The sequence below is a fragment of the Aptenodytes patagonicus genome, chromosome 1, assembly GCF_965638725.1.
Source record: "Aptenodytes patagonicus chromosome 1, bAptPat1.pri.cur, whole genome shotgun sequence".
NCBI lineage: Eukaryota > Metazoa > Chordata > Aves > Sphenisciformes > Spheniscidae > Aptenodytes > Aptenodytes patagonicus.
Window position 1 is genome coordinate 206,354,486 of NC_134949.1, and position 20,194 is coordinate 206,374,679.

At 39.9% G+C, this 20,194-nt stretch overlaps 1 protein-coding gene across 2 annotated transcripts in view; it reads right to left on the minus strand.

Annotated features, from left to right (window-relative positions):
- Positions 1–19,057, minus strand: part of SGCG (sarcoglycan gamma) — a 161,413-nt gene extending 142,356 nt beyond the window's left edge. For both annotated transcript variants that reach the window (XM_076328099.1, XM_076328098.1), the window contains exon 1: positions 18,889–19,057. The gene's annotated coding sequence lies outside the window, so the exon portion shown is untranslated. The remainder of the gene's footprint in view (positions 1–18,888) is intronic.
- Between the last annotated feature and the right edge of the window lie 1,137 nt (positions 19,058–20,194).

The following is a 20,194-nucleotide window of genomic DNA, read 5'->3' on the forward strand; positions in this document are numbered from 1 at the left end:
AAAGGAGGTTGTTCCTTGAAGCTTCTTCTGAGGTAATGTTTACTAGATTACAGGATTCCATTCTGTCATACCTTGCTAAAGGTAAACAAGATAATAGGAAGGACTTGTGATAAAACACAACAACTTTATTCCAGTTATAAAAATGTTCATTCTGCCATCTATCTGCTGAAGTAAGCCTGTGAATTCTCATTACAATTTCAGCATGGCTGGTCATTAAAAAGAAGGGTAGGAAAAGTTAAAAAAAGATAATTGGATTCTTAGGTGATTGCAATATAGTCTGACACTTCTAAGTAACACTATTACCTTTTGCCAGTGAACAAAAGGTTACATGGCATGGGAAGTGTCTCCTGTCATTAAATAAACTATGATGAGATTTATCCACTAGGAAAGCTGGGCCCTACTTAGTCTGTTATTTACAGAAGTTAGAACATTATGATTTTATTATAAAATTAGACACATAACCAGAGTACAACTTCTCAGTAACATATTACTATGTATTCTCTGTATTTACATCAAATCTATGTTAGATTTGCTATTAAAATGTAAGGACAATATTCTGAGAGACATGAGGCACTCCTAATGGCATGAAATGGTATTGTGTCTTACTTAAGTAATTACTTCTATAGGCAAAAATGAACTATTCAAGAATAGTAAGTCACCAGAACCACAGCTTTAATTATATTTGTTTATTTCTGGGAAGAAGCACTAGTGAGTAGCATGTTCTCTTGCCTGTAAACAGACACTTCTGTAATGGCAAAAGTCCGAAGATCTCTTTGTGGGACAGACCATCATTCAATAATGATGATGGAGAAGACATATAAAATTTAGAACTATCAAACTCATTAAAACAAACCTTACGGTTTCTTATGACAGCTGTGATGAGAAAGACTATGTATTAATTTCCTACAGTACACTAACTACACTATAGACTCTTCAGTAAGTCAAAGCTCAAGAAAACTCATATAACAATGTTTTACCTCCATCTTACTTAAAACTAATCTGCGATGACCTCCTCAAACTGCTTAATGAGAAATCTTCCTCTAGGCTAAGCAAAACTTCCTCTGCAGTTTCTCCTTCCAGTTATTGGAGCTCACTATGGAATCTTGCTATGAAATGAGGCCAGACAGCTTTTCACTGGGCTTTCTAAACTCAATTGGCTTATGCTCAGGCAATGAATAGAACGGAAAAGTTATCTGTACTAGAGAAGTGGTAAGATTGCTTTATAAGAGGTAAGAGACATGAAGATAGGGGAACAACATGCAAAAGAGAAACCAAGAAATAGGATGAGAGAAGCAAACAAAAGGAAGGGACTGAGAAAAGGTGGAGAAGATGGAAACAATCTGCAGCAGTAAAGCACACTGGCAAGGAACAACTGCAGATAATGAAATAGGACAATATACGGAGAAATAGGCAGAAATATAAAAAAAGGAAGATGAAACAGCTAGGGGGAAAGGCACATTCCCACACACAATCTGAAATTCAACTAAAAATTCTCAAATCTTTAAGTGTTTTGTAGAATTGCTGACTGCCAGTAAATCCATTGAAAATTATGTTTCAATGGCCTAGTAATAACATACATAGTGGAGAGGACAACCTGCTAATGCCATCAGTATCTCCATTTACTAAAGTAATATAGGGCTGTGCTGCATAGGTATGGATGATGACCGATGATAACTCACATGACAAGACAATATAATAACATTTACAGTTTTTATTTAATCAAGTTTTAAAATTACCAAGAAGACATAAAAATAACAGAGAAATCATAAACGTAATGACAGTCATTTTAGCATTACATAAGCAGAAGCTATTAAATTTTTTTATCCATGAACAGAGAGTAACAGTAGTATCCCATCAGAAAGGAGTCAGAGGTCCAGTATTTCATAGTAGTAGATGGAAAGTACTTGCTACTACCAATTATTGGAAGCTTAGAGAAGTTTCCACTTTCCTTAAGAACTGAAGGAGTTTGGAACAGAAGCTTATTCATTTATATGATTTTATAACAAGTAGAGACAATTACTGAAATTTCAACACTACTTAGCAAAATTTAATAGTACTACTTAAAAATTGGAAAGCTACAAAAATTGCCTTGCTTAGATAACAAGTCAACACAGACCACCAGAACTACCCCCTCAGTATTAACCTGCAGCATCACCAAAATCACCTCATTTCAGTTCTTGACTGAATAGCGAATACTGTAAGACCCAATTACTGTGAAACAGAAGTTATTCTTTTGCTTAGTTTGCAGATGTGAGCCCACCTGTGTCTACCTACAGGAAATGAAACTGCTGCTTTTCCCTGGACACAAAAGCATTTCAACTACTTCCACTTTAATATTTTCTGTTGGATTAGCATCTGAGCACTTTATAACATTTACAGGTGTCATAAACGTCATTTTCATAGGGAGTCATCATCATTCATTAAACATTTGTTCCTCATAGATTTTTTTGAAACATTACTTGTAATGAAAACCTAAACATAATGCAGGAGAAAGAAATTTAAATCTTTTCCATTTTCAGCTGCTCTACTACCAACTCAAACTCTAGTTTTAGAATCTCTTACGAAATTTTTCATAATAACCCAAGCATTTCTCAGTACAAGGCAGTTCTTGAATTTGAAGTAGTTATCAGATAGTGCAAGCATCTTCCCATGGCATTGTGTTTGCTGCGTCTAACAGACTTATATTTGGCAGCAATTTCCACAATAGTTGCTGAAACTCAAACACCTGCATATATCTGCACATACCTCTTATGCAGATAGCTATCCCTAACTCCTAATATGATTCTCTCCAATGATATATAGGCTACTGTATGATCCCACACTCTTTTGGGACATACTGTCCACTCAGTAGAGATATAGACATCCCTTCCATGTTAAAGGAGACTTACTTTACTTTACCTACTATAAGATACCATTTCCCAGAACTGTTACCAGAAAATCATTATGATTTTAATACCCATTATGAGTAGATAAATGAAATTGACTGAGTATCTTTCAGACATTTTTACATACCAGTGTTGTGTTCTTCCTATTATCATCGCATAGTTTCAGTTCAAAATTCTCACTTGGTCCTGTCAACTGATTCTAGAGAACACTGATATAGTGTAAGACTGTTTTACAAGAAAAAGAAATAATCTTTTCTTTTCATTAGAATAAGTCTGTTTCCTTAATCTTCTGTGACTACTGAAGATATCACCAGTTGTCCCTATTTCTCATGCAGTACCAATTGCTTTCTTGCAACAAAAGCCTGGAGCATCTCAATTTTATCTCATTTTTTTTTTCCTCATTAAAGACCTAGATTGTAAAAAGCATAATTCATGTACTTAATGCTAGATGAGTTTACATCTAAAACTAATAGGAGGAAAAGACATGCCAGCATCTCCTTTAGAATAATGTCTGCATTAATAAGCTATTCAAAAGAATGAACAGAAAGAATGAATTCATTTTCCAGAGTTACTCAGAGAAAGTCATGGCAGTCTCTCCAAATGTTATCAGGATCAGGCAACTTCTCTGTGATGTCTGTTGCAGATGATTGCAGAGATAGCTTGTTACTACAACAAACTTCAGTCAATCCACTTATTGTCAGGTATGCATTTTCTTCTTTTTTCACATGACTGCAGATAAAATAACGAAAATATTCTCACTGACAGTTTTAGTTAACTTATTGCTTTCATATAGTAATTGTCTTTGGAGAATACTGTAGAATGGAACAGAATTAAGAAATGGTTACTTATTGCTTATGCACTTTTTTTTAATTGCCATACACACATATTTTCCATTTTTTAGCACTCACATTTTTATGAACCACAAAAAAACAACCTGGTAATTTTGAATCAATGGGGTCAACTGGGGCAGCATAGGTATTTCATGCATTTCCAGAACCTGGAGGACTTTACAGAGTAAAAAAAACTTTGAACCATTTCCTTTATCAATAAATTCCTGATGAACTCAGATTCCAAACTTACAAGATCACAGGTAGAAAAAAGGGGAAGAGAGGCCAAGATGTGGAATATATTTGTGTTTATAAACATAAATACCTTTTTACAATGCGGCCCCCAAACGCATGGCTCTTTATAGTAACTATATTTATAGTAACTATACTCTTCATAGTAACAACAATTTCTAAGTCATCAAATTAATGTACAAATGCATATTTTCACTGTTGAAAATTTTCAAGAAGTATCATTTTGGCTTTGGGAAATCAGAGTGCAATTCACATCAAGATTGGGAAAAAAAAAATATATATATATACATGGATGTGTCTAACTGTCAGCAAGCTGTACTCTGTCAGTGGAAGACTTTTCCAATAGCCTAAAAAAAAAAATGTGTTTTAGGTGCCTTAGAGTATCTGAGGCATCTACATGGGAGACTCCTGTCCTTCTACGGCAACAACTACTGGCCAGATAGGACACCATAGGGCCCAGATGCCCATCTTCAGTCAACTGAACTGTGCCCTAATTGTCTTCTTCAAAAGTAGTCTCAGAACTCTTTTCCTGAAGTTTTTAATCAGCTACAAACACAAGCACAGTATTTATCAAATATGCATACTGACAATTATGGCATTCCTCTGGTAAACTTGCCAATGTGACACCCATCTACAAGAAGGGCCGGAAGGAGGATCCGGGGAACTACAGGCCTGTCAGCCTGACCTCGGTGCCGGGGAAGATGATGGAGCGGTTCATCTTGAGGGCGCTCACAAGGCATGAGCGGGACAACCAGGGGATCAGGCCCAGCCAGCACGGGTTCATGAGAGGCAGGTCCTGCTTGACCAACCTGATCTCCTTCTATGACCAGGTGACCCGCCTAGTGGACGAGGGAAAGGCTGTGGATGTGGTCTACCTGGACTTCAGTAAGGCCTTTGACACCGTCTCCCACAGCATTCTCCTAGAGAAGCTGGCGGCTCACAGCTTAGACAGGTGCACTCTTCACTGGGTAAAAAACTGGCTGGACGGCCGGGCCCAGAGAGTTGTGGTGAATGGAGTTCAATCCAGTTGGCGGCCGGTCACGAGCGGTGTTCCCCAGGGCTCAGTTTTGGGGCCGGTCTTGTTCAATATCTTTATCAATGGTCTGGATGAGGGGATTGAGTGCACCCTCAGTCAGTTTGCAGAGGACACCAAGTTGGGCGGGAGTGTTGATCTGCTCGAGGGTAGGAAGTCTGTGCAGAGGGACCTGGACAGGCTGGATCGATGGGCCGAGGCCAACTGTATGAGATTCAACAAGGCCAAGTGCCGGGTCCTGCACTTCGGCCACAACAACCCCATGCAGCGCTACAGGCTTGGGGAAGAGTGGCTGGAAAGCTGCCTGTCAGAAAAGGACCTGGGGGTGTTGGTCGACAGCCGGCTGAACATGAGCCGGCAGTGTGCCCAGGTGGCCAAGAAGGCCAATGGCATCCTGGCCTGTATCAGAACTAGTGTGGCCAGCAGGAGTAGGGAAGTGATTGTCCCCCTGTACTCGGCACTGGTGAGGCCGCACCTCGACTACTGTGTTCAGTTTTGGGCCCCTCACTACAAGAAGGACATTGAGGTGCTGCAGCATGTCCAGAGAAGGGCAATGAAGCTGGTGAAGGATCTGGAGAACAAGTCTTATGAGGAGCAGCTGAGGGAACTGGAGGGAGAACTGAGGGAACTGGCTGAGGGAACTGGAGTTGTTTAGCATGGAGAAAAGGAGGCTGAGGGGAGACCTCATCGCTCTCTACAACTACCTGAAAGGAGGTTGTAGCGAGGTGGGTGTTGGTCTCTTCTCCCAAGGAACTAGAAATACGACGAGAGGAAATGGCCTCAAGTTGCGCCAGGGGAGGTTTAGATTGGACGTGAGGAAAAATTTCTTTACTGAAGGAGTGGTTAAACATTGGAACAGGCTGCCCAGGGAAGTGGTTGAGTCACCATCCCTAGAGGTATTTAAAAGACGTGTAGATGCGGCGCTTAGGGACATGGTTTAGTGGGCATGGTGGTGTTGCGTTGATGGTTGGACTCGATGATCTTAGAGGTCTTTTCTAACCTTAATGATTCTATGATTCTACGATTCTATGAAATAAGAAGAAAGCTGACAGGAATATTATTTCTCAGAAAGAACACTACTGCAGATCAAGCCCGAAGACAGTGTGTATGGTAGTCTTTGAATCTTTCCAAAGATTTAGCAGGTCAATAGGTTGAAATTGGATTCAAAATTCCTTCATAGTAAGTTAACAATTCACAGGAAGGATCCTGTTTGTGCAGACAGTTATACTGGTTGAGAGATACCTTGATACTTGAGATGAAGTTTCAGTAGGATCTTTAATCCTATGAAAAATCTGCATGTGGAGACGTCCAAAATATTTCTAGCTTCCTTAGCCCCTGTAAATAATGTTAGTTTGATTGTTGCAACTCGTACGTAAGAGACAGAAAAACCACATAGTAGCTCAACCTGCCACGACAAATTCAGGTTCCAAGTAGTCTTCTGCTAACTAATAAATCTGTATTATCTTTTTAGAACTTTTTGCCACATGAATAAAAACATAATTGCCAGGAAAAATGAATGAATCGTAGACATAGCTGTGAGGTAAGCTTGTAGTGAACTCATCCAATGCTGTATTCCTATAGTCCCACTAGGTATTCCAAAACCTCATGGAGCTGCAATTTAAATGAAAACAGGATGTTTTGCATCCTGGTATGGTAATGGTAAATGGTATGGTAAATGGTAAATGGTATGCAGCCATAAAAATTATCATAGTTCAGTCACTTCTGCTGTTAATTAGGATTTTGTGCACATTGCAAAAAGACTCTTTGAGTCCATGCTCATCATTTACATAGTGAGCTGGAAGCTGCAGTACTCATGGTAAAGAGACTGTTCTGACCCCGAGACAGAGATTATACCTGAAAATGACGGTACAATCAATAAAGCCTAATGATGGATAGATGAGAATCAGATTTCACAGATGGCCTCAACCCTTGGATATTTGCATGAGGAGCTGATTTCTGGATAGGCATGGACCTTGAAGTAAGCCTGCTAGCCAAGAGTGGATGCAGCAAACGTCTGCTGGAAACATGGGCTGGAAAAATGAGAAGTTTTCTGCAAGTTTTTTTTCCACCAGCTTGATAGGACTAAAGAAAACACATGAATCAGCATGCATGTCAAAAAATTATTATCTGGCAATATAAGGTCTTCAATCAGTTTTGCATTCATCACAGATAAAAGTCTGGCATGCTCAAAGACATATGTGCAGGTGTCAAGTATATAAGCAACCTGAGACAAGAATTCACTGGCATGCGTAGGCACACTTGCATTTTTTGTTGGAATGGGGGACTGAATGGATTTTTTATTAGTATATTTTTGGACTGCAAACAATAAGAATAGGTGCTGGTTTTGGGTTACTGACTGAACTGGCTGCAAGTTAACCTATCATTCAGACACCAAAAAAAAAAAAAAAAAATCCTGAATACAGATCCAGACAAAAGTTGCCATAATTTACACGTACTTTCAAAATATTCCAAAGAATTCAGTAAGCATTGTGTAAGAGACATTGTATAATGACAGTAACAATTCCAGGAAAAAGTGATAGATACCCCCTGTGCTTTACATAGATTACCACAAGAAAAGATAATCCCAAAATTGAGAACAGTTTAGCAATCATTAGGTTTAACCAGAGGATAATAGAGGATAATAGAGCACCATACACAGCACCATATTTAAGGGGAGGGAGGGGTGTTTTCTTTTAGTATAGATATTTCATTTGTCTCAGATTTAAGATTAACCTGCACTTATGGGAATAAGAAAGCAATGAGAGTGAAAATTCCCTTATCATCTATACATCCTTTATTGCTCAAAGGCTAGTGTTTCAAAAAATACCATCTATTCCTGTTCTCATGAAAAAAGTCTCTAAGTAGGGATTAGAAAGGTAGGTGCGTGCTGGACAAAGAGCAGAATCATACATATATCATAATTATACAGTATTAAGAACCCAATAACCCATGTTGATGGGTTACTGCAGACACTTCAGAAGTATAATGACTTCCCCTAAAAAGGCAGGTCTGATGAGACTGCTATTTTGCTCTCAGCCGTCAGTCAAATTTGCTGTTAAGACGACAGCATATGCTAACAAAAGGGTATTATTAAAGAAGAGAAAAAAGAACTTTTCCCATAAATGTATATATTTTCCTTGAAGCCCTGTTATTTTAGTTGGGGGGCGGAGGGGAGGGGAGGAAGTTTCACTGCTGGTCTGCATAAAGTTAACTTTGCCTTTCTTTTGAGAAGTTAGAATTCAAGATTTCAGTAGCCTCAAGTTTGCTATAATCCTAAACATGCAATGTTCGGTATTAACACGAAACTAACTATACTCCTTAAAATGTAGTATCTTTAATTGCATTTTCAATTTCTTAATGTATGCCCTTGCATTAGAATCAATAAAGACCTGTGCAATACTATGGTATTGTCATAGATTTCAAAGCAATGTTCAGTTGCATCAAGAACTGAAGCACATCTACAATGTTTAACCTGAAATAATCTTTTGGAACAGGGAAACTCCTTATTGGTAACTTGGCTAAGTTCTTTGCAAAACTTGACTGAAATGTCCTGGTAATTCCACCCCTGAAAAAGCAATGATGAGGGAGTCTACTTATCCCCCAAACCACAGCCTTTTTTGGCCTTTTTTAGTGGTATTTTAACCAACCAGTACCACAACTTAACGTCATGACTATTAATGATGTTTTAGTTCAAAGGAATAGTAAGTGATTCAGACCATCTATATTTTGTGCTGTAACTTTCTCTACACAGACTGAACAAGAAGAAAGCATTCAATGTTCTTGAATTAAAACACTACATTTGACAAGACAGTTTAATTAGACTCCGGTAGAAGGCTATCTGAACAGATTCCTTAGAGACAGATGTCCATTTCCAGCTGAACACAGCATTCACAGCGTACAACTGAACGTAACGGTGGCCAAATTTTGTATATCAAGTTATATCTTGTTTCTGATAAAAAGGATGCTTATGAAAAAAAAAAAAAAAAGAGTAAGAAACAGGTCAAGGACTGACACTTCCATCATTGGCATGTTCTTTTATCTCTCTGCACTTGAGACTGACTAAGAGAATTCCTAGCCCAGAAACTGCCTCTGGACCATCTCCACCTGATGGCTACCAGTGAACTCACAGTCCACCAATCTGAATACTCTGCTTTGAGGTCCTTTATATGTGTGCCCGCTATAACATCCTGTGACAATGAGTTTGACAGCTTAATTACTTCATAATTTGTTTTATTTTATTGCTGACTGATGATTTCACTGAATGTTATCACACAATGAGAAATGGTGAATAACGAGCCCATCTTCACCTTTTTTCATGCCACTCAGTGTCATTGACTTCTGTCACATTACCTTTTAGCACCTCTTTTACAAGCTGAAGAGCTGTAATCTGTTTGATCATTCGTTGAAGAAGGTATAGCACCTCCTTGACATGTTTTCTGCCTTTCCCTGAACTGTTTATAAACTCATATCTTTTTTGAGATAGAGTAACTGTAACTGCCTATGGTATTTAAAATTAACAGAAACATATCCATTTTTTCCATAATTTTTTTTTTTATTGCTCTTGGTTCCTATTCTACTAATTCATAATACTCCATTCACTTTTCTGATCATCACTGAGCCATGGCCTCACATTTTCACAAAGTTATTTTCAATAATTCCAGTACTCCTCTTTGAGGATCCAACAGTACTCAAAAACAGATGACTGAGGGCAAGGGCTAAAGCAAAGATCCTTTGAGAAGTTACTTAGCATCTAGTGAGAATGAAAGTTACATGCCCAGGAAATAATGCTGCTGTTTCAGTAGCAACTACCTTGATTAATTCACTACTATTCAGCTAAAGCTCTCACCTTCCTTCTAGCCACCTTCTTCAAATAATTCATGAGTTCATTGAACAGCGTATGTTCCAGTATCTCTTATCCCAACACTTCACTGGTAACCTGTCTCATCTGGGGGAAAAAAACCCTCAACATTTATTCCCACTCTCTCTTCCCAGGTTTTTAAGTAACTATTTGCCTTTGAGAGAATATTCTCTCCTACAACTCAGGCTCTTTGAGAGTTTTTGGTAATAAATACGTTAATAACTTTGAGGAAATTCATTGACAGTTCTCTTGCATGTGTTCTTTATGTCAGGAAATAAAATCCAAACAATTATCTCCTACGACACTATTCCAGAACTGTTTATATCATATGTCAAGGAATATATGGATATGCTGAAGCTTTTAACAAACAGATAAGGAATATACATAAGTACCCTCTCATTGCTAGCAAAGGAGACCTCAATCGGGTTTGGTACAAGCAATGTGGAAAGCCCGCTCCTCTAAATTTTAAAGCAGCTCTTTAAAAGAATACACTCATCGTAGATATATGATGGAGGAGGAGGAGAACAGCAGCAAGAATCAAAAACACCCTTTGTAGAAGAGAACTTTAAACAGAGAAAGTGTAAGCAATAGACATGGGGAAGCAACATGACAAAGGGCTTCTGTAGGGAATTTGTGTCTACAAATAGTGCCTTGTTAGAATGAACTGATCCTCCAAAGTCATCAAACCACAGCACGGAGAAAAAGCGCACAAATTCCAGAACACCAAAAGATCTCAATTTCACAATCACTAGAGGATCGGGTAGGAGCTATTAATCACAGAATCATAGAATCATTAAGGTTGGAAAAGACCTCTAAGATCATCGAGTCCAACCGGCAACCCAACACCACCATGCCCACTAAACCATGTCCCTAAGCGCCGCATCTACTCGTCTTTTAAATACCTCCAGGGATGGGGACTCAGTCACTTCCCTGCGCAGCCTGTTCCAATGTTTCACCACTCCTTCAGTAAAGAAATTTTTCCTCACGTCCAATCTAAACCTCCCCTGGCGCAACTTGAAGCCATTTCCTCTCATCCTATCGCTAGTTCCTTGGGAGAAGAGACCAACACCCACCTCGCTACAACCTCCTTTCAGGTAGTTGTAGAGAGCGATGAGGTCTCCCCTCAGCCTCCTTTTCTCCAGGCTAAACAGCCCCAGTTCCCTCAGCCGCTCCTCATAAGACTTGTTCTCCAGACCCTTCACCAGCCTCGTTGCCCTTCTCTGGAAAGATTCATCTTCCACTGGGATTCAAGAGGTTTTCAGAGCATCTCCTGCTTTTTTTATTTTAAACATCCATTTTTCCTGTCTATTACAGATTAACTGGAACAAAGATGCTCATCATCCTTCCTGCTGATGCTGGTGACAATGTAAAGCAGAAAGTGATCTTCATAAAACCAGCAAATGATTCATAAATACACGAGGTAGTTCTGCTCTGTCAGTTAAAAGCAGAACCTCCCTTAGAGCACCTATTTTTCATTTAAAAATATGTAATTTATTAAAAACATTAAACAGTCTTGAAAGAAAAGAAAAGAATTCTTCCTTCCCTGCAGAATGTCAGAATTCCTCTTCGTAACTCTTCAATTGTTTAGGAAACTGGGTACTGAACCCAAAGCATCAAGTGCTGTGCTAAAACCAGACATATATATTTTTATGGTTGCAATGATAAAGTTAGTGGCTACACACATCGTATAAAGTTATGCAAGATATTGCTTGCACCATTCTGACAGGTAAGAACAGAAATTCTATTATTTCTCGCCTTTCTTTCTCCAACCTAAGGCTTTACTGTAGACTATCCTTTCCCTAAAGCAAAATTGTGAAAACATGCAAAGTAAATAATTTTTGCCCGGGACAAACTGCTAACGAAATTAATCTTTCTTTTCTTTTAGAAAAATCTTCAACTGTATTTTGAATACATTAATACTTTTTTCAAAACAACAAATTCAAATGATCTATGGTCTTTCTTTATAATACTTCTTGGGATGGAGGAAAACTTCCACAATTTCCATTAGCTCATTCCACTTGCAAACATACAAATATCTGCTCTTTTGAAAAGCTGTTGTATGCTCAACAACAAAATTGGTTTCATGTTTTTCTAGCCTTTTCAATTAAAATTTTTCTTTAAAATTTTAGAATCTCCTTTTTAAAGAATTAGCCTGACTGTAGACATCTAGCTCTAAGTATTTCCAGACTGGCTGATCTCCAATTCCTTCTATGGATGGAGTACCCAATATATGTGACAAAATATAATTTTTCCAATTTTGCAAAAACAGTAAGAGGAAATAAAATCCTGCGAGCAAAAAACTCTAACCAAAATAAGGTAGTTTCAAAAGAGACATGATTATAAAAAAACCCCAAACAAAACAAAAAACCAAACAAACTCGAAATCCTGTTGAATTCATCTGTAACAGTTTGAGGAACCGGGTAAGCTAACTGATAAAATGTTAATTTCACTGGTGATAGAACATATCCAAAACAACATCCTTTCTTGACAAAGGAGAACCAGTTCCCCTTGCTTTTTGGTTTACATAGTACCAAGTATCAAGAGTTGTCAGTTCTCATCAGCAATTCCTGAAGTTGATGTAAGAATAATTTTCATGCCTTTTGGACTTCCTGAAATTCAAAACACTGAAACGAAGCAACTGCTTCTCTGAACACCATTGATCTTGATTCAGACAAGTCCCAGCCTATGCAGTAAGCATCCATATTTTCACTGACTGGGAAAAGTGAAGCAGCATACTGTCATGAGTTTGGTTAACCTGCCAGAAAAGGGAAGCCCTGATGTCTGAAGGAATAATCACTCAAGCAGCTGCCATCTGAATGAATTTACTATAAAATGTGTGTTGGAGAATATGAAGCACCAGGAATATGTATGTTACCATACAGTACACATACCAGACACTATCATATATACCATACATCCATACAGAAGTAATTCCCCAACGATAATGTTTTTTCCCCACCAATGCCCACTGGTTTCAGGCCACAACAATGAATCTGGTGGAATCACAATATGGGTGTCTATAATTGGCTTAAAGAATTTTATAGACTGATAGGAACAGGAGAGCATTCCTCACACTGACAAGACCATTAAGGTTGTTCAATTTGACTTGTCTTGCACTGACCGAACCAATTAAAGAACTTCCTGGGATGATCTTGCATTAGCCAGCCAGTGAACTAAAGGAAGAAGGAGATCCTGCTGTCTACAAGGCTTAGTGAACTCATCACATGACTGAAAAGATCCTGAGAAGACCTCTAATCATGTAGGTAACTGGGCTTAACTTCCTTCTAGGTCCATGAAGAACACGGGTCATCCAATGATGAATGTCCCAAGAGAAGTAATAGTATGACCTTGCACTTCAGACAAAGAGACGGCTCTGGTCAGTGCCAAGACACAGTAAATGGTTTTGTAAAAACTGAACCTTCTTTCTAAAGAATAGAAGGCTTCAGAACACGTTGTCAGCTCAAATACCAAGGAGGAGGTGGCAGGCCATCTCTGAACTTCTAGAATGGCTGCCACCATACTCTTTTCAAGACTGGCTACAACCTTCTTTCTCAAATGATTTTGTGGAGGGTTTTTTTTGAGAGTGGAGTGTGACGCTCCAGAAAAAAATACTTAATCAGCTAGATCTTTCCATTTTGATTCTCTTTTCTCAGTCTTTGATTCAAATACTTGCAGGTTTTGAAATCAGCACCAGGAAAAGACTGAGTACTTTTTATTTATGTGCACGTGCACCTCTGAAAAATATATATAAAAAATATGGGCGTCTTCAAATCTCCTAGCAAAAACCTTCATGCAAAACTTCATAGCCTGAAGAAGAGTTGTGTCTAAAGAAATCAAGCCAGGGAAACAGTATTATGCTATGATTTTTCACATATTACACTTTTCACAAATAACGTTGCAAATTAGTTTACAATTCCTCATTAAAAGAGACACTTTATTTTGGAAAAACTGCCAGATATTTATGTAAAGAATTTCCTTCTTTCTGAAATCAAATAAATTGCTGGGTTTAGCATAAACTTATACATATGCTATTTTGTCATTTTTTTAATTAATGCATGTTTTTGTTTTGTACACATTGTACAAATTCTTTAGTCTTGAAACTTTTTCCTCAAAACTGTCCTATTCTAAAAGCTATCTACTTTTCTACAACAGAGAAACATGTTTTCACCAGTAAACTTTAATGATAATAAAGAGTAATGGTGTTCACCATACAAAATCCAAATTCCTATATCAACTCTTCGAAAACAAATAGAAGCTGTCTCTCCAGGTTTATACAGATATGATATCATGAAGTTTTCAGAATTGTTTATAATAACTGTTCATCTTCAGAAGTAGTGAATGCTTAAAGCACAACCACAAGTTAGTAATTTATTTGGGTATTTTTGTATGATTTACATATGTTGCAGTTTACAAAAGTAATTCTTCAATTTCAGAGGCTGATACGTGTTATGTGACTTAAATCAACAGCAATATTGACAAATATATTAATTTGGAACATCATGGTGAGTCTCTCCGCTGAAGTGGAAAAAAAGATAATTAGATGTTCAGTATCACTCTGTTAAATCTAAACCTCCACGTATTAGCAGAAAGCAGGTAAATTTAACGTCAAATTTAATATAATGACAATTTGTTAAGAGACTTCAGATTGCTAAGATTTTAGGGGACATACACCCCAACAGCGTACCAGTTTTTTTAATACTATATGTAGTTTTCCTCTAATGTTTTCATAAATGTGTACAAATGTTGACCTTGCATGACCTTTAGAAATTATCTAAAACACAGTAGTTAATCAAACAGCTCAGTAATTTAACATATTATTTCCCATTATTTGCTGACTAAAGTCACTTACTATGAATAATTGTCAGAAACTAAAACTAGCACTTATATTACCTTGGTAATTTTCATGAGGTTTGTGGACAGCATTTTAGTTACAAACAGTATACATGATACGATTGCAAGGTACATTGCCCAGGAGTATTTTGACCTGACATTCAGGAAAAGGTATTTTGTTGCTCAGTGAAAACTATTGGATTAAAAATAATTTCTAAACTAGAAGCCTCAAAAGCACTTTCTTTCCTTGAAAGCCGTGATGTTTTGTAACAAAACCTTTATAACAGAAATACATACTACTCCTGCTTTGGGCTTTATAATAGTTGATAACAGACAATAATACCCATATTTATGCACTCATATAGTACCTACAGATTGAAACCCGTTGCATTGATTTTATTTTAAAAACAGGTTACATATTCAGAGGATCGTTATTACCAATTCATTGACAAACTGGAAGACTTTCTTAAGAGGGGCTCCTCCAGTCTGTCCTGATAGATAATATTTATCACTTTATTCATAACTTAAATGACAGAGTATACTTGTTAAATCTGAGTATGACATTAGCCCAAGGAGAGCTAGAAGCCAGAGCTAGAAGTCCTAGTGTACAGGACTAAAATTCAGAATAATCATGCTAAACTGAAGACATGATCTAGGAGAAAATTAAGATGCAATTCAAGAAGGTAAATAGTTTAGCTAAGAATAATCAACTGAGAAAATACAGGATGAGGACAAATAATATGTAGCTATTCTTCAAAATGGTATTTTGATGGTTAGAGTTACCAAGAGCTAGAAGTGATCAGCAATAGAATATTCTTGAATAAAAGACAACACACTGCCTTGAAGTGTAAACTAATCTCTACAGTTTTACTTGTTGGTAAGGCTACAGCTTTATTTTTTTTATAGAGGGTACTCTACCTAAGGAATACAGAAGAACTGAAAGGAATTCAGCAGAAAATATTAACTACCAGAGGTCTAGAAAAGGTGACATAAAAGGAAGAATTAAAGAATTAGGAATCTTTCAATTCAGAGGAAATGTAACAGAAGACAGGGAAAACCACCCAGAATTGGCATGCAAAGTGAAAGCTCACTCTACTCATTCTGCAGGAATACTACTTGCTTGTGGCCACCAGAAGGAATCCTTTCCCAAAAGCTAGCCCTCACTTTCTACAGATTTATAGTATGCACTCCTCAGTGCCTGGGTGTTGAACGTGTTACAAAGATGGAATTTTCTTTAGTCAGTATTCCATTTTGTATCAGTCTCTTGCTTCTACAGAAACACTACACTTAGCTAACTAGTTTCACCACGATTTTACCTAGCCCAACCACAACCGGACAGGTTTAACAATAAAGCAACAAATTTTCTATCATGGTTCAAGAGAAGACTTCAAGAAAAGGCTTTAAAGTATAGCAGTACAAGGTTTGCAAAGAGAACTACAAGACAAATGCTGTATATGCAACCATAGTTTTCAGGTAAAAGCAAATACCTCAACTCTTTGTCCAGGTATACCTTTACCCCAAATCCTCAAGGTATGCATTATCTTCAAAAGCTGGTAACTTAGTTTTTAGGGTAAAAATTCATGTCCAAAAACCCCTCAGTTCCTAAATTCCTTCTCTTTTTTCCCCTCTTTTATTAAACTTCCCACACTTCCACACCTTAATGGCATTTTATATGCCTCCCTTGATTCACCTGGCCATTTTCATTGCTTAAGATTTCACATGCTGTAAAAGAACATTTGTTCAACACAGTTACATTTAAGCTCCTGACTTCTAACATGAGCTCAGCTTTTGATAGCAATAGCTACATACAATTTGGACATGTTATCAGAACAGAAAGCTTATTAGCAAACAAAGCATTTTGCTTCAGTATGTTATAAAAAGGCAAAATTCCACACTCCACCTCTCCGTAGCTTAAGCACGTAAGCTTAAGCATCAAGAGTATTTTTGAGTTTAACTGAGATGCCGGTATGAAGAAAATTAACTCATGTACCTGTTTACAGAACTAAGCACTAAATCCATAGGCATCCAAATATTAAATCCATACTCAAAATCTTAAATTAGACCCTACATCACTACATTAATTCCTTCTTGCCTCTTAGTTACATCCTAGCAGTCATTTTACAAGCGATATATTCACTTTCACAAAAACACATTGAAAAGTTAGTCAATGACAGTTCAGAATGACACCTTCTTTTAATGCACTACACATGCTCACTCCTATGCAAACCAAGTTTTAACTGCCACGCTGTCAAGAAAAATGGTAATTCCCTAGTCATTTAAGGAAGTAAGAACTACAGAGCATTTTACAATAGAAAATTTTTTTATATGTTTAATAAAATCTGCCATTTGCATGAAAGCCCAGAGAGATGTTATCTTTGAAGCTGACAATGAAAAAAGCCCAACAAACACCACCACCAAAGAACAAAACACACAAAAGTGGGAAGCATTTCAAATTTTATACATGCCTATGTTTCTCTTTCCTTGGCCCTCTCTCAGCTTAATGCAACATAAAAGTCCATTAATAAAAAACTGAGCATACATAAAGTCTCCAAGCAGCATTGGGTCATTAACTGTGATAGACCTTCTTAGGGAATATAACTGCATTTATTAAGAAAAGTCCCAATCTGAAAATCACCGTAAGTACAGTGCCTTACCAATGTCCAATGAACAACCATAGGCATTACCTGCAGAAACAGATGTATGTTGCTCAATCCAGTCTGCTTTTGAATGCTCCCCTAAATTTGGTTCCAAATTTGTTATGTTAGTAAAAAAACCAAAAAGCTATACAGGCTTTCCTGATCTAATGAAATCGAGCTCGTTGCATTTAAATTTTTCCTTTGGCTTTTGCAACAAAAATTGTGGAATTACATTGGTTCTTGGAAATTTGGAAGTAAAACAGAACCGCAGCTGATAATTCTTAAGGTAGATTCTCTCTGATTTAACCAAGTGAGTTAGTGAAGAACATTCTCTATGAAAGGGACCTTGCCTTATTTGAAATTACTGAAATCTTTTCACTCTCAGGGCAGTTTGCAATGTACGGTTCTTTGTCTGGGCTGGTAAGGAAGGGGGCTTTTGAAGGTATAGAATTTTTTTTGTTTGTTTTTCTTTAAGGTGGTTCAATGTTGTTTTTTCACTTTGTAGCAAAGGTACCTAGAACCTCTGTGGGGCACTCTGCTCACTTTTTATTCCTTAAAAGATTTTAGAAGAACTAAACAAAAAATACAAATCTGACTTATTGTCCTTTATATAAACTATGAGCAAAGGGGGGAAAAAAGAATTGTGAAACATTTAAAGTGGATTTAATCTCCAACAGTGTTAATGATAATCCACATATTTTATTAAAAGTTTATATTTACTCCACAAATGTTCAGTTAAAAAGCCCCAGCAAAGTGTGATTCAAAAAGAACAGCAGTGCATTTACAGTTATGTCATACAACCCAACACATATACTGAAGTCTCAGGTGTACTGCTATGCATTTCTTCCTGGTAAGATTTTGTTGTTTTCTTTTCCTAAACGTATCTAAGCTGACACAAGGAGGCAAGCAAATTTCACAACAGACTAAAATGTGACTATTAAAGATGCCAACATTATACCTCTACGGATACTTAATCCTACCTCTCGGTAACAAATGGCAACTGAGGACGCAAGAGTAAAACAAGTTCAGTGAACTGCTGGCAGCACCACTCCTGCCACGCGAAGGGATGCCGCAGCACCCACTGTCCACTGGCAACAGCATTGTACACCTCCCAGCAAAACGCTGCACCGCCTCCCCACGCTCACCTCCCGCGGCGATCCTCTCCCGCTTCTCTCTGTCCCTCACCCCCGCTGGAAACTTTCTGCCGGCCGCAGCACCGCCGCTGACACCGCTGCCGAACCGCAGGCGCCGAGGTAAGGGGATCCCAGCGGCACAAACGCTGCGCTTCTCAGCCCTCCCCTGCCTCACCCCCAGCGGAAAAGCATAGCCTCAGGGAGCCGACTGAGTTTCTAGAGCGCGAAGCGGGTCTTGTTGAGGTCTGTAATAAACCGATGTGCAACCCTACACCGAGGACTGCCTCCTCGCCTTCCTCCTCTGCCCTTCGCCCCTCGGCAAGCAGTGGGAGGATAACTTTTCAGACGACACTTGCCCTCTCTCGGCACTTGAGGCGGGTCGGGACGGGGGCGAAGCGCGCACGGCTAAGGGGGAAGGCGCGCGGGGCTGTTACCTGATGTCCCCGCTCGGCTCCAGGGCAGGGCAGAGTCCCCGCGGCCCCCTTCATGCCCGAGGGGCAGGCCAGCCCGCCCTGAGGCACAAGTCTTCATCCAGCTTCCTCCCCGCAGGCAGCGCCTCCTTCCCTCGTCCTGGCGGGGCGGGAGCCCCGGGCGCTGGGCGGGCGCCGCTCTTGCAGCGTCGCCGGCGCGGCGGGGAGGGAAGGAGGAACAGAGGGAGGGAGGAGAAGAGGCCGAGCAGGGGGCGGGAAACGAGGTGTGCCTTCCCACCCTCTCTCCTCCCCGCGCCGCCGCGCGGACACACAGCGGCCGGGGAGAAGCCCCTCTTCCCGCGCCGCCGGCTCCCTGGTCGCCCGGCCGCCGTGAGGGAGGCGGGACCCCCTCCCCTAAACGGCCACACGGCGGCGGGTGAGGGTCCGCGCGCGTCCCGCCGCAGCTCCCGCCCTCCCCCTGGCAACAGGCACCCGGCGCGGCCCCGCCGCCCCACCGGCAGCAGCTCCGTGGCTCTGACAGGGCCCGGCCCTGGGAGGTACAGGGGGCTCCCTCCGAGCGCCGATGCACCGCCGCCCCCTTCCCCAGGTCGCAGTCCCGTCTCCCCATCTTTCGCGGGCGGAGGGTCCCTGGGGCCCGTGGCCGCGGGCAGGGCAGGGCAGGGCAGGTAGCAGCCAGCGTCTGTGGAGGGCGCTCTCGCCCCGCTTGGCGCTCGGCAGAGCGCGCCTGCGCGGGGGCCAACGGCCGGGCAGGGCTGGCCCCACTGAGGCGTCGGCCGGCGCTGGGGCATGAATCTGGGGGTCGTGGCGGGGTAGGGCACGTTCGGGGTTAGTCTGGGAGGTACAAGGTTGGGAACACTTCCTGGAAGGCTCTGAAATGCGTGGTAGGAGCCGGGCCAGGAGAGAGATTGTGGAGGGCACGAAAGGAGCAGGGGGCGGTCACCGGAGGAAGTTGGGGAATATGGGATTGGGAAGTTTGGGAGAAGAAGAAGGGATCTGGGAGGTAAAGAGGGAATTTGCCCATGACAGAGAAGAAGACTGACTTGCAGATTGGGAAGATAAATGATAAATATATTTTTTTTCTGACAAGTTTTACAACAAGGGTGTTCAGAAGGGCAGAGAGGAATGAATGCCAATGGGATAACTGAAAAGGAGAAAGGAGTAGGAAGAGGTTGTCAGGCAACAAAGGAGAAAATGTATTATGTAAGTGGTCAAAGGGTGGGTTTTAGACGGTGAAGAGAATGATGAGATAAGGGGTTTGGGGAAGCCATAATTTTACAGGGCTTGGGAGGAAATGCATGTGAAACTGAGA